This window comes from Rhinopithecus roxellana, chromosome 10 (assembly GCF_007565055.1).
Source record: "Rhinopithecus roxellana isolate Shanxi Qingling chromosome 10, ASM756505v1, whole genome shotgun sequence".
Classification (NCBI taxonomy): domain Eukaryota; kingdom Metazoa; phylum Chordata; class Mammalia; order Primates; family Cercopithecidae; genus Rhinopithecus; species Rhinopithecus roxellana.
Genome location: NC_044558.1, coordinates 141035988 through 141051938, shown reverse-complemented (window position 1 = coordinate 141051938; position 15951 = coordinate 141035988). Strand labels below are relative to the sequence as shown.

Here is a 15951-nt window from a genome sequence, read left to right as displayed (position 1 = left end):
AATTCCTTAGCCTTTCTTTGGCTTTCTTGAACTTGACATTTTTGTGGTGTATAGGCACTTATTTCGCAGAATGTCCCTGATTGTTGTCTGATGTTTCCTTAGAATGAGATCATGCATTCTTGGTCAGGAAAATCACTGATGTAAGGCTGTTTTTCTTAATGCATTATATAAAGATGCCTATTATATCAGTTTCTCCCAAGTAGCTTTGATTAATTGGTGAAAGTGATAACTGCTAGGCTTTTCTATTGTAAATTTTCTATTTTGTCCAATTTATTAATGCATAATATGTGAGAAGACATTTTGAGATGATGCAAGTTTCCTGTTTGTAATCAAGTTTTCACCTACTTGTTTTATCATCCACTGGTTCTTTGTAGCCTCAATGCTATATATTTATTAGCATTCATGCTATTGTAGAGAAGCATTTTTTCCTTTCCCCCTAGATATTTTATCTGTTCACCCTATTTTTATACATATGGCCTAATTTACTCTTACTTTGTGAAATGGGTTATAACATTTATTATTGCTATTTATCTCCATGTTTAAATTATTCAAGATCTGGCCAGTAGGAATTCCTTCCAACTAACTCTTGGGTCTCTTTATTATGTCCTTATCATTTTTGTGTACTTTAAATTTTTTTTGCTCCAGCAAGATGCTCCAGGCTTAATTTATATTTTACCTGCCTCAGTCCTGCACATAATAACCTGGTTTCCTTTTAATGCAGAGGGGTATTTCAACAGACTCGTTGCAAGTGGTATGTCATTGCTTCTAAAAGAGCTAAGAAAAAGATAAATACAGACATATATATTTCTATAAATTATACATTCCTATTTCAATATGTTAAAAATCATCGGTGCATACTGATACAATTCCAATTCAAAACCATCAAGTGTATTTTAGTATTTGTCATTTCTGTATTTATATAAAATACCACTGTGAACAACAAAACTTCAGTGTTCAATATTTATTGTCAGTTATTTTTGGTAATATTTATATACAATGTACAAATTTTATGTGTTCAATCTGATGGAGTTTGACAAATGAGTTCACCTATGTAATCCACATCTTATTAAGACCTAGAGTATTTTCTTTGTCCTAAAATGTTCTTCACTTCCCTTTCTAATTTTTTTCACCATATATTAATTTTAGCTGTTCTGGAACTTCATGTAGATGAAATTATAATTTGCCCTCTATGTGTATGGCTTCTTTTTGCTCAACATGTATCTGAAATTTATGCATGTGTTCTGTGTAATATCAGTGTAGTAGTTCATTCTTTTATGGCTACTATATTCTATTGCATAAGAATGTCACATTTTAAAAATCCATTCTCTAATATTTGGGTAGGTTTTTATACAGTTGCTATAAGCCCTACTGTTTTCATTTTCCTTGAGTGCATAATTATGAGTGGAATGGCTACGTCATGGGATAGAATATATTTAAGTTTATTAAAAACTGCTAAGCTATTTTACAACGTTGTTTTATCATTTTGTATTTCTACCAGCAATGTATGAGAGTTCCAGTTGCTCTACAATCTTATCAATACTTGATATTGTTAATATTTTTTATTTTAGCCATTTCTGATGTGTGTTATGGAATTTCATTGTGGTTTTAATTTCTATTTTCCTGGTGATTGATGATGTTGAGTATTTTTTATATATGAACTAACCATTCATATATATCTTTCTTTGTGAATTAGGTATTCACTTCTTTAGTTCTTTTTAAAAACTACTTTCTACCATCATGTATGCATTCTAAATAAAGTCCTTTGTCAGACATACATAGTACAAATATTTTCTCACAATCCATTGCTTGCCTTTTTCTTTTCTTTTTTTTTTTTTTTTTTTTTGAGGCGGAGTCTCGCTCTGTCGCCCAGGCTGGAGTGCGGTGGCCGGATCTCAGCTCACTGCAAGCTCCGCCTCCCAGGTTCACGCCATTCTCCTGCCTCAGCCTCCCAAGTAACTGGGACTACAGGCGCCCCCCTCGTCGCCCGGCTAGTTTTTTGTATTCTTTAGTAGAGACGGGGTTTCACCGTATTAGCCAGGATGGTCTCGATCTCCTGACCTTGTGATCCGCCTGTCTCGGCCTCCCAAAGTGCTGGGATTACAGGCTTGAGCCACCGCGCCCGGCCCTTTTTATTTTCTTAGTGATGTAATTTGATAAGCAGATGTTTGAATTTTTGACAGTTTAGCTTATAAGTTGTTTTCATTTTATGGTTTCCCTCCCTCCCTCCCTCCCTCCCTTCCTTCCTTCCTTCCTACTTTTTTTGTTTGAGACAGAGTTTCGCTCTTGTTGCCCAGGCTGGAGTGCAGTGGCACAATCTCAGCTCACCACAACCTCCGCCTCCCGGGTTCAGGCAATTATCTTACCTCAGCCTCCCAAGTAGCTGGGATTACAGGCATGTGCCACCATGCCCAGCTAATTTTGTATTTTCAGTAGAGACAAGGGTTGTCCATGTTGGCCAGACTGGTCTCAAACTCCTGACCTCAGGTGATCCACCCACCTCGGCCTCCCAAATTGTTGGGATTACAGGCATAAGATACTGTGCCCGGCCTATGGCTATTGCTTTTGTGTGCTGTCCAAAACACCTTTGCCTATCCAAAGTCATAATCCCCTACATTTTATTCTAGAAGCATTATATATAGCTTCTATATTTAAAGATATATTACTCTCTAGAATTAATATTTGTGTATACTGTGAGGTAAAGGTTGAGAGTCTTTTTATTCCATATAGATATCCAGTTCTTCTAGCACCATTTGTTGAAATACTTTAATCCTCCATTGTAGTTGTATTGGTGTCTTGGTCAAAAATTAATTGTGTATGTGTAGATTTATTTCTAGATTCTATTCCTTCATGATCTTATGCTATTATACTATCATTTTTATACTGTCTTGATCAGTGAAGTTTTATAGTAATTCTTGAAAACTGCTATAAAATGTAAATTCCTCAACATGTTCTTTTTAGGGATTGTATTGGCTAGTCTAGGTCCATTGGTTTTTGATTTTTATTTTATTTTATTTTATTTTTTATTTTTTATTTTTTATTATACTTTAAGTTCTAGGGTACATGTGCATAACGTGCAGGTTTGTTATATATGTATATTTGTGCCATGTTGGTGTGCTGCACCCATCAACTCATCAGCACCCATCAATTCATAATTTATGTCATGTATAACTCCCCAATGCAATCCCTCCCCACTCCCCCCTCCCTATGATAGGCCCCAGTGTGTGATGTTCCCCTTCCCGAGTCCAAGTGATCTCATTGTTCAGTTCCCACCTATGAGTGAGAACATGCAGTGTTTGGTTTTCTCTTCTTGTGATAGTTTGCTAAGAATGATGGTTTCCAGCTGCATCTATGTCCCTACAAAGGACGCAAACTCATCCTTTTTTATGGCTGCATAGTATTCCATGGTGTATATGTGCCACATTTTCTTAATCCAGTCTGTCACAGATGGACACTTGGGTTGATTCCAAGTCTTTGCTATTGTGAGTGTTTTTGATTTTTAAAAGTTAGAAATAGCTTGTCCATTTCTGTTTTTTTAATATCTCTGGATTTATGTTTAGGGTTGCAGTAAACTTACCAATCAACTTGAAGAGAATTGATAACTTACAAATATTCAGTAATTTAACCTGTGAAAATGTTATAACTCCATTTATTTGTCTTTTTAAATTTTTCTGCAGTATTTTTAAATTTTCCAAGGTAGAGGCCTTTCAATTTATTTAATGCATTCCTATGTAATTAGGATTTTTAGCGATGTAATCAAGAGAAATTATTACAATTGCATTTTCAAATTTTTCTGCTATGATACTGAAATACATGGATTTTAATTTAGTTCTTGTATCCCGTAATCTTCATAAATTTACATAGTAGATTTAATAGTTCTTTTAAATCTACTTAGATCAGGGTTGAGAATCTGGCATGCAGGACAAATCTAGGCCCACTTTTTTTTTTTTAATAGTTTTATTGAAACACAGACATGCCCATTCACTTACTTATTTGCTATGGCTGCTTTAGCACTACAACAGAGTTGAGTAGTTGCAATACAGATCATATATATATATATAGAGAGAGAGAGACCATATATATATGTCTATATAGAGAGACTATATATGTCTATATATAGAGACCATATATATGTCTATATATGTCTATATAATATACTAATATATTAATATAATAATATATAACAAAGTAATATAAATCATTTTATTATACAGACATATATATATGTCTGTATAATAAAATGATTTATATTACTTTGGGTATATACCCAGTAATGGGATTGTAGGGTCAAATGGCATTTCTGGTTCTATATGTGTATATATATACACACACACACACACACACACACACATACATATACACTTGGAAAGTGTTTGCCAATCCATGCAAAGATTATCTACATATTCTATTCTAAGTATGATATTAACTGCAGGTTTGTCATAGATATTCTTAATTAGTCTGAAAAATTTTCCTTTTATTTCTAATTTGCTGAGAATTTTTTTATCAAAAGTGGAGTTTTTATTTACCAAATGTTTTTTTCTTCATCTATTGAGAATATCATATTTACCTTTCTTCTTTATCCTGGTAATACAGTTTCCTTAATTACATCTTTTGAAATGTAAAGCAACTTTGAATTTTCTGTATAAAATCCCAGTTGATAATAATGTACTATTTATTTTATATAAACTGTGCTTGATTTCCTAATATTTTTCTGAGAATTTTAGCATTTATGCAAATGACATTTTTTAAAAATATTCTTTTCTTGTAACATCTTTATCAGGTTTTGGTATTTTGGTTATACCAGTCCTAAAAAACAAGGCAGTGATTTTGACAGATCATAGCTCTGTTGTTTTCTTTTTTAATCCCAAATGACAATCTCTGCCTTATAAGTGGAGTTTTAAATTCACTTACATTTAATGTAATTATCGATATGTCTGAATTTAGAATGACCATTTTGGTGTTTACTTTTTATTTATTCCATCTGTTCATTCAACACGAAATCTGTTTGTTGTTCTGTTCGTTTCATTTTGCCAGCTAATAAAACAAATGTTTATTCAAATTCTATTGTAATTTTTTTAGGAGATTGTAAGCTCTACCCCTTTTTTTTTTATTTTATTGGTTGCTCTAAGGATTAGAATATGCCTCCTTAATTTTTAGTCCACTTAAGAGTTGATAAGTATGCCAATTCACAAGAAATGTAAAAATCTGGCAATTGTATCATTTGCTTTAACCCCCTATACTTGTGATATTTCAAATAAATTGATATATATATATATGCACACACACATATATATGTTAAACCCTGCAATGATTATTAAAATCTTTGTTTTAAAAAGTCATTAGACCTCTAAAGAAACTAAGAATTAAAATGTAGTTTTTATATTTACTCATATATTTGCTATTTCTGGTTTTTATTCCACCCTCTACATATAGGTTTTCATGACATGTGAATGTTCATCACTGGAAACTAATATTTCTTATACTATGTGTCTGTTAATTTAAAAATTTGAATTTTCTTATCTGAAAAGTGTCTTAAATTTTCCCTCATGGTTTAAGGATATTTGCACTGAACACACAATTCCAATTCATTACCTCTATCCTCTGTACTTAAATAATAGTATTCCATTATGTTCTGACCTACACTATTTCTTATTAAGGTATGCTGTAGTTTGCATGGTTTTTCTCCTGCATGCAATATATATCTTTTCTTGCTAGATGTTTTCAAAATTTTCCCCTTACCTTTGGATTTTGCCAGTTTGACTATGTTGTACCTAAGGGTATTTTTCTTTATATTTATACTTTGAGGTTCAAGATGCTTCCTATATTTATGAGTTGGTATTTTTCTTAGTAAGTTTGGATGATTTTTGACCATTATTTCTTTAGGCATATATGAAATTTTCTTCTACTTCTTCTTCCTCTCAGAATCCATAACACACATGATATACTTCATAATAAATTTCTATATATTACTGATGCTTTATTTTCTTTATTTTTTCTGTTCTTCAGAATAGATAAGAACTATTAATAAATCTTGAAATATATCAACTCTTTCTTCTTCTGTATCCAATCTTATTTAAGGCTATCCAGTGGATTTTTCATTTTATTTTATTTAATTATTATTTATTATTTATTTATTAGTTTTAAGTTCCAGGGTACATATGCAGGGTGCGCAGGTTTTGTTGCATAGATAAACATGTGCTATTGTGGTTTGCTGCACTAGTCAACCCATTATTTAGGTATTAAGCCTAGCATGAATCAGCTCTTTTCCCTAATGCTCTTCCCACTCCTCCCTCCACCAACAGACCCTAGTAAATGTTGTTCCCCCGACATGTCTATGTGTTCTTATTGTCCAGTTCCCACTTACAAATGAGAACATGTGGTGTTTGGTTTTTTGTTCCCGAGTTAGTTTGCTGAGGATACTGGCTTCCAGCTTCATCCATGCCCCTGCAAAGGACATGATCTTGTTCCTTCCTGTGGCTGCATAGTATTCCACAGTGTATATGTACTACATTTTCTTTATCCAGTCTATTATTGATGGGTATTTGGGTTAATCCCTTATCTTTGCTATTGTGAATAGTGCTGCAGTGAAAATACATGTGCATATATCTGTATAATAAAATGATTTCTATTCCTCTGGGTATATACCCAGTAATGAGATTGCAGGGCCAAATAGTATTTCCAGTTCTAAATCTTTGAGGAATTGCCACACTGTCTTCCACAATGGTTAAACTAATTTACATTCCCACCGACAGTGTAAAGGCATTCCTATTTATCTGCAATCTCACCAGCATCTGTTATTTCCCGACTTTTTAATAATTGCCATTCTTACTGGCATGAGAAGTTATCTCATTGTGGTTTTGATTTGCATTTCTCTAATGATCTGTGATCCTGGACTATTTTTCATGTGTTGGTCGCATGTTTGTCTTTTTTGAGAAGTGTCTGTTCTTTTTACTTGTCCACTTTTTAATGGGGTTTTGTGTTTTCTTCTTATAAATTTGCTTAACTTCCTTGTAGATTCTGGATAGCAAACATTTGTCAGATGGATAGATTATAAAAATGTTCTCCCATTTTGTGGGTTGTCTGTCTGCTCTAATGATAGTTTCATTTGCTGTGCAGTAGTGCCTTAGTTTAATTAGATCCCATTTGTCAATATTTGCTTTTGTTGCAATTGCTTTTGGTGATTTCATCTTTGTCCATGCCTATGTCCTAAATGGTATTGCCTAGATTTTCTTCTAGGGTTTTTATAGTTTTGGGTTTGTATTTAAATATTTAATCCATCTTGAGTTAATTTTTGCATAAGGTGTAAGGAAGGCATCCAGTTTCAATTTTCTGCATATGGCTAGCCAGTTCTCCCAGCACCATTTAATAGATAGGGAATCCTTTCCCCATTGCTTGTTTTTGTGTGGTTTGTTAAAGATCAGATGGTTGTAGATGTGTGTTTTTTTTATTCTTAAGCCCTCTATTCTGTTCCATGGGTCTATGTGCCTGTTTTTGTACCAGTACCATGCTGTTTTAGTTATTGTGGCCTCATAGCATCATTTGATGTCAGGTAGTGTGAAGCCTTCAGTTTTGTTGCTTTTGCTTAAGATTAACGTGGCTATTCTAGCTATTTTTTGGTAGAATATGAATTTTAAAATAGTTTTTTCTAATTCTGTGAAGAATGTCAATAGTAGTTTAAAGGGAATAGTATTGAATCTATAAATTTCTTTGAGTAGGATGGTTTTTATCACGATATTGATTCTTTCTACCCATGAGCATGGAATGTTTTTGCCTCTGCTTGTGTCCTCTCTGATTTTCTTAAGAAGTGTTTTGTAGTTCTCCTTCAAGAGGTACTTCACTTCCCTTGTTAGCTGTATTCTTAGGTATTTTATTCTCTTTGTGGCAGTTGTGAATGGAAGTTCTTTTGTGAGTTGGGTTTCTGCTTTTCTGTTGCTGGATAGGAATGCTTGTGATTAATGCACATTGATTTTGTATCCTGAGGTTTTGCTAAAGTTGCTTATCTGCTTAAGATGTTTTTGGGCTGAGACAATGGGGTATTATAAATATAGGATCATGTCATCTGCAAACAAAGATAATTTGACTTCATCCTTTCCCATTTGAATACCCTTTATTTCTTTCTCTTGCCTGATTGCCCTGGCCAGAACTTCCAACACTATGTTGAATAAGAGTGAGGAGAGAGGGCATTCTTTTCTTGTACCAGTTTTCAAGAGGAATGAGTCCAGCTTTTGCCCATTCAGTATGATATTGGCTGCAGATTTGTCATAAATGGGTTTTATTATTTTGAGGTATGTTCCTTCAATACCTAGTTTATTGAGAGTTTTTTTTTTTTTTTTAACAATAAGAGGTGTTAAATTTTATCAAAGACCTTTTCTGTGTCTATTGAGATAATTATGTGGTTTTCGTTTTTAGTTCTGTTTATATGATGAATTACATTTATTGATTTGTGTAGGTTGAACCAGCCTTGCATTTCAGGGATGAAGCCAACTTAATCATGGCTGGTAAGATTTTTGATGTGCTGCTGAATTTGGTTTACAAGTATTTTATTGAGGATTTTTGCATCAGTATTCATCAGGGATATTGGCTTGAAGTTTTCTTTTTTCTTGTTGTCTCTGCCAGGTTTTGGTATTAGGATGATGCTGGCCTCATAAAATGAGTTAAGGAGAAGTAACTCCTTTTCAATTATTTGGAATAGTTTCAGAAGAAATATTACCAGCTCCTCTTTTTACCTCTGGTGCAATTCAGCTGCACATCAATCTGGACCTGGGCTTTTTCTTTGGTTGGTAGGCTATTTATTACTGCCTCAATTTCAGAACTTGTCTATTCAGGGATTCAACATTTTCTTGGTTTAGTTTTGAGAAGGTTTATGTGTCTAGGAATGTGTCTGTTTCTTCTAGATTTTCCAGTTTATTTGCATAGAGGTATTTATAGTATTCTCTGATGGTTGTTTGTATTTCTGTGGGGTCAGTGGTGGTATCCTGCATTTCATTTCTGATCATGTTTATTTGAATCTTCTCTCCTCTTCTTTATTAGTCTCATTAGTGTTCTATCTTTTTTATTATTTTTTTCAAATAACCAACTCCTAGATCCATTGATTTTTTTTTGAAAGTTTTTATTTGTGTCCCTATCTCCTTGAATTCTGCTCTGATCTTGGTTATTTCTTGTCTTTTGCTAGTTTTGGGGTTGGTTTGCTTTTGTGTTGTTAGGTTTTAGTTATGATGTTAGGTTGCTAATTTGAGATCTTTCAAGACAGACCAATATTCACATTCAGGAAATCCAGAGAACTCCAATAAGATACTCCAGGAAAAGATCTACCCCAAGACATGTAATCATCAGATTCTCCAAGGTCAAAATGAAGGAAAAACTGTTAAGGACAGTAACAGAGAAAGGCCAGGTCACCTACAAAAGGAAGCCCACCAAACTAACAGAGGACCTCTCAGAAAAAAACCCTGCAAGCCAGAAGAGATTGAGGGCCAATATTCAACACTGTTAAAAAAAAAAAAAAAAAAAGAAAAGAAAAAAGAAAGAAAGAAAGAAAAAAAGAAATTCTAACCCACAATTTCACATCCAGCCAAAACTAAGATTCATAAGCGAAAGAGAAATAAAATCTTTTTCAGACAAGCAAATGCTGAGCGATTTTGTCACCACCCCACCTGCCTTGTGAGAGCTCCTAAAGGAAGCACTGAACATGGATAGGAAAAACCATTACCAGCCACTACAAAAACACACTGAAGTACACAGATTAATGACACTATGAAGCAACTACATTAACAAGTCTGCCATATTAACTAACCAGCATCATGATGACAGGATCAAATTCACACATAACAATATTAACCTTAAATGTAAACGGGCCCCAATTAAAAGACACAGAATGGCAAGTAGGATACAAAGACAAGACCTATTGGTGTGCTGTGTTCGAGAGACACATCTCGTGTGCAAAGATGCACATAGACTCAAAATAAAGAGATGATGGAAAACTTATCATGCAAATGGAAAGCTGAAAAAAAGCAGGGGTTGCAATCCTAGTTTCTGACAAAATAGATATTAAGTCAACAAAAGTCAAAAAAGACAAAGAAGGGCATTACATAATGTTAAAGGGTTCAATTAAACAAGAAGAGCTAACTATCCTAAATATGTATGCACCCAATACAGCAGCACCCACATTCATAAAACAAATTATTAGAGGGACCTATAAAGGGACTTAGACCCCCATACAATAATAGTAGAAGCCTTTAATACCCCGCTGTCAGTATTAGACAAATAATCGAGACAGAAAATTAATGAAGATATTCAGGACTTGAACTCAGCTCTAGACCAAGCGGACCTGATAAATATCTACAGAACTCTCCACCAAAGACAACAGAGTATACATTTTTTCAGTGCCACATGGCACTTACTCTAAATTTGATCACATAATTGGAAGTAAAACACTCCTCGGCAAATGCAAAATAACTGAAATCATAACAGTCTGTCAGACCACAGCATAATCAAATTAGAAGTCAAGATTAAAAAGCCCACTCAAAACCACTCAACTACATGAACTTTGAACAGCCTGCTCCTGAATGACTCTGGTTATATAATGAAATTAAGGCAAAAATCAGCAAGTTCTTTGAAACCAATGAGAACAAAGACAACATATCAGAATCTCTGGGATGCAGCTAAAGCAGTGCTAAGAGGAAAATTTATAGCATTAAAGGGAATTTTTTATATTACATATTTTATTTATTGCTTTTAGAATTTCAATTTGATTCTTTCTATAGGCTCTCTTTCTCTGTTAATATTCCCTCATATGTTCATCTGCTCATTTATTATGGTCAGTTTTAAAGTCCTTGAACACTTTTGATTAAGATGATTTAAAATCTTTGCTAATTCCAGCAGTTGGATCATCTCTCAGAGTTTTTGTCCGCTGACTGACCTCTTCCTTCAGTTACTTATATTTATCTGCTTCATTTCATGTGTAAATTTTTTGTATTGTCTGCCAGAAATTATGGATACTGATGACTGAGAATCTGGAGTTAGTGTCTTCTTCTAGAGAGAGTAGAGTTGGATTTTTGTCTTGTCTTTTTAAAAATATTTCACAGATAGTTAATTTCTTGGTCAATTAATCTTTTTTTCTTTTTTTTAATTATGCTTTAAGTTCTAGGGTGCATGTGCACGACGTGCAGATTTGTTACATATGCATACATGTGCCATGTTGGTGCGCTGCACTCATTAACTCGTCATTTACATTAGGTATATCTCCTAATGCTATCCCTCCCCCCTACCCCCTCCCCACAATAGGACCCAGTGTGTGATGTTCCCCTTCCTGTGTCCAAGTGATCTCATTGTTCAATTTCCACCTATGAGTGAGAACATGCGGTATTTGGTTTTCTGTTCTTGCAATAGTTTGCTGAGAATGATGGTTTCCAGCTGCATCCATGTCCCTACAAAGGACACTAACTCATCCTTTTTTATGGCTGCACAGTATTCCGTGTTGTATATGTGCCACATTTTCTTAATCCAGTCTGTCACTGATGGACATTTGGTTTGATTCCAAGTCATTGCTATTGTGAATAGTGCCGCAATGAACATGCGTGTGCATGTGTCTTTATAGCAGCATGACTTATAATTCTTTGGGTATATCCCTACTAATGGGATGGTTGGGTCAAATGGTATTTCTAGTTCTAGTCCTTGAGGAATCAATCACCACACTGTTTTCCACAATGGTTGAACTAGTTTACAGTCCCACCAACAGTGTAAAAGTGTTCCTATTTCTCCACATCCTCTCCAGCACCTGTTGTTTCCTAATTTTTTTTTTTTGACTTTTGAAAGATTTATTTATGTATTTTAGTCTTTACAAGTCCTAGCTGTTCCTAGAGAATGGCCTAGCAGCCAGGGTCGCCTGCAGGCAGCCTTTGCCCTATACTAAGTGCCCAGCAAGCTGGCACATGGGGCTGAGACTCAGCCTACACCCTGCCCACTGAGCTGCATGCCCAGGCCCTGAGCAGCATGTTTCTCTAACATACCCACAGGCACAAGTCACCTATACAAGCAGGAGACTCAGTCCCGTCGACTGGATGGTAAATGGAAGCTTCCAGAACACTTCCAGACTTCTGAGTTGCATCTTTTAACCAATGGTTTTTTGATTTCTTATCAAAATATAAGCCACAGCATTTTAGGCCATTTGCCTTGCTTGCCTGCAATAAAACAAGCAAGAACAGTATCAAACCCAGTAAAGATAATGCGGAAATCTCATATAATTCTCCAACCTCAAAAATTCAATTTATTATATACTTAACCATTTTTTATAAAAACTTGTCACAGAAGGCCACTGTGCCTGATTTCGTGTGAAAGACGCATCTGCCCATCACTGCGATGGTCCCATCTGCAGGCTGTTTTCCACACCAGTAAGTACAAGTAGCAAGACAGTCAATGGCTCAAGTTCTCCCAAGGACTAAAGTCACATGGCTCAGTCTTCGGATTGTTTAGCTCCTTCTCTGGCTAGTCTATCAGTTTCTTCATTGCCTATAAATCCCAAATGACCAGGAACGTGCATCCACTGAATGTCCATCCCCTGGGTGAGCCTCTCCAGTGCCACAAAGTGCTCTTTGTTGATCACCTCTTTCCCTGCACTTGTCTTCCACCCATTTTCCTTCCAACTTTGAACACAGTTAGTTATACCATTTATAGTAAACATACTGTCTGTATACAGAACCAGTTTACTGATGTTTTGAGCCTTTGCTTGTTCAATGGCTTTGCAGGCAGCATGAATTTCTGCTCTTTGGTTTGTCTGTCGCCCAGGAAGTCTAATGCCTACATTTAAAGGATGGCCCCGCCCCCAGTAAACGCAGATTCCTGCTTGTGGCCTTCTACGCCCATTACTGGAGCAGCAGCCATCAGTGTAGACAACAACAAAGTCTCCCATGTAGGAAAACGTGTCTCTGCTAACTGGAGGCCCCGGCTCCATGCTCAGCTTCATGTACTTTGCATATGGCTCTGTGCTTTCATCTCCATCTCCATCCAGTGGCTCACGGAGTCGCTTGCTGGCTTCTGTCTGCGATTCTTTTCCATGTTGATTTTCCTGCCCTTCGGAAACTTCTGGGCTTGCAGATTTCCTGACAAAGGTCCAGGCCTCATCCTCTGTGGCAAACTTCTTAAATCTGGCAGCAGGAAACTGGTCCACCTTTGCTTTGCACTCATTCCAGGTCAGAAAGACCCCGGTCATACGGCCCCTCCTCACGGCATAGAACATCCCGAACCCGCGAGAGCTGTCAGGGCAGGACACGGCAGCCAAGGCGACTCTGTGGGACAGGAACACAAGCCAGCTCATCGCTCACTCCTGGCACCAGGAAGCATTTAGACTCTGTTTCCTGATTTTTTTAATGATTGCCGTTCTAACTGGTGTAAGATGGCATCTCATTGTGGTTTTGATTTGCATTTCTCAGATAGCGAGGGATGATGAGCATTTTTTCATGTGTCTGTTGGCTGTATGAATGTCTTCTTTTGAGAAGTGGCTGTTCATATCCTTTGCCCACTTTTTGATGGGGTTGTTTGTTTTTTTCTTGTAAATTTCATTGAGTTCTTTATAGGTTCTGGATATTAGCCCTTTGTCAGATGGGTAGATTGCAAAATTTTTCTCCCATTCTGTAGGTGCCTGTTCACTCTGATGGTAGTTTCTTTTGCTGTGCAGAAGCTCTTTAGTTTAATTAGATCCCATTTGTCAATTTCAGCTTTTGTTGCCATTGCTTTTGGTGTTTTAGACATGAAGTCCTTGCCCAGTGTATGTCCTGAATGGTATTACCTAGGTTTTCTTCTAGAGTTTTTACGGTTTTAGGTCTAACATTTAAGTCTCTAATCCATCTTGAATTAATTTTCATGTAAGGAGTAAGGAAAGGATCCAGTTTCAGCTTTCTACTTATGGCTAGCCAATTTTCCCAGCACCATTTATTAAATAGGGAATCCTTTCCCCATTTCTTGTTTCTCTCAGGTTTGTCAAAAATCAGATGGCTGTAGATGTGTGGTATTATTTCTGAGGGCTCTGTTGTGTTCCATTGGTCTATATCTCTGTTTTTGTACCAGTACCATGCTGTTTTGGTTACTGTAGCCTTGTAGTATAGTTTGAAGTCAAGTAGCATGATGCCTCCAGCTTTGTTCTTTTCGCTTAGGATTGTCTTGGCTATGCGGGCTCTTTTTTGGTTCCATATGAACTTTAAAGCAGTTTTTTCCAATTCTGTGAAGAAAGTCGTTGGTAGCTTAATGGGGATGGCATTGAATCTATAAATTACCTTGGGCGGTATGGCCATTTTCACGATATTGATTATTCATATCCATGAGCATGGTATGTTCTTCCATTTGTTTGTGTGCTCTTTGATTTCACTGAGCAGTGGTTTGTAGTTCTCCTTGAAGAGGTCCTTTACATCCTTGTAAGTTGGATTCCTAGGTATTTTATTCTCTTTGAAGCTATTGTGAATGGGAGTTCATTCATGATTTGGCTCTATGTTTGTCTGTTAATGGTGTATAAGAATGCTTGTGATTTTTGCACATTGATTTTGTATCCTGAGACTTTGCTGTAGTTGCTTATCAGCTTAAGGAGATTTTGGGCTGAGACAATGGAATTTTCTAAATATACAAAATTGGTCAATTAATCTTATCCTTTTGAATTTTGTGCTTAAATTATGTTAGAATTTTCTGAGAGCAACCATTACTGTAGTGGTTGAAAAGTCCTTCCCTAAGTGTTTTTCAATATCAACTGAAGTAACTGTATTTTTCAGCAAAATATCTCTCATTTAGCTACTTAGAACATCCTATGTATTCCAGCACAGTGAGAACTTCAGATTTCAACTTACAGATCCCTAGGACCTTTCCTTTCCTTTTCCTTTTTTTTTCCCCTAGCACTGTCCTGAATTACCTGATATTCAACATCTAAAAAAATTTCTGTATGTAGCTCATATACATATATTCACACACACACAAATTAGATATACATATATGCACATATAAGCAATATATACATAATTCATACATATACAATTTGTATAAATTATATGCATATATGTATATTAAAATATACATATGTCTTGGCCAGAGTGGAATTATAGTAAACACTTTTAAATTACTAGTTTTTCCTTTATTATACAAGTATTACATGTTCATTACAGATAAATTAGAAAAACAAAAAATGTATTTGATAAGGAAACTACCCATAATACTAGCTATCAGAGGCAATCTTTGTGTTATATATATAGTCTATATCTACAAAATTTTCAAATTATATGCACACACATTATATGTGTATAATATATATGAATAATTTTTAAATACAGAATATTTTTCCAATATGTGTATTTACCTAGTTTCCTTTTAATATATCTTAAACTGTATCAACTAATCTAACACTATAATATTAAAATATTCATAAAAGAGATTTTATGATCTACTTTAAATCATTTAAAACCCCAACATAGGCTCTGTGCTTTTCTTGATAGTTATAATTCTTCTTGATGAATCTAATCTTTTATCACCTTCTAGTTCCCATGGATGAACAAATTCTTAGGCAAATGCTGTGGTACTTGGTGAGTTTATATATGTTCATATGTAAGAGGATATTACTTGCATTATTAAGATTGATTTCAAAAGAGAAAATATGACATAAATATGTGAAAGAAGCCCCTTGGTGATTTTTATTGCATATTTGTGGTTTTAGAATAAATGTAAACATTGGGAGTTTAAAAATTGTAGCATTAAGTTACTAGGAGAAGCAAAAGGAGCACTGAATAAAAAAAGTAACAGAGGCAAAAAGTATCATAAGAAATGGGAGTGGTTTATAGATATAGACAAAGTTCAAGACTCTTTCCAATATATATAGTGAAATGATAATCTGGATTCATCTTAATGTCCATGATATGCATTACTGGTTAATGAAGAAACTCTGGAAGCAACAGATTGCTCTGAAGGTAATTTAAATTATCCCAGTAA

General features: G+C 35.1%; 1 pseudogene; it reads right to left on the bottom strand.

Moving 5' to 3' along the window:
- Positions 1-12445: 12445 nt before the first annotated feature.
- LOC104670817 lies at positions 12446-13306 on the bottom strand (annotated as a pseudogene).
- Positions 13307-15951: the final 2645 nt, after the last annotated feature.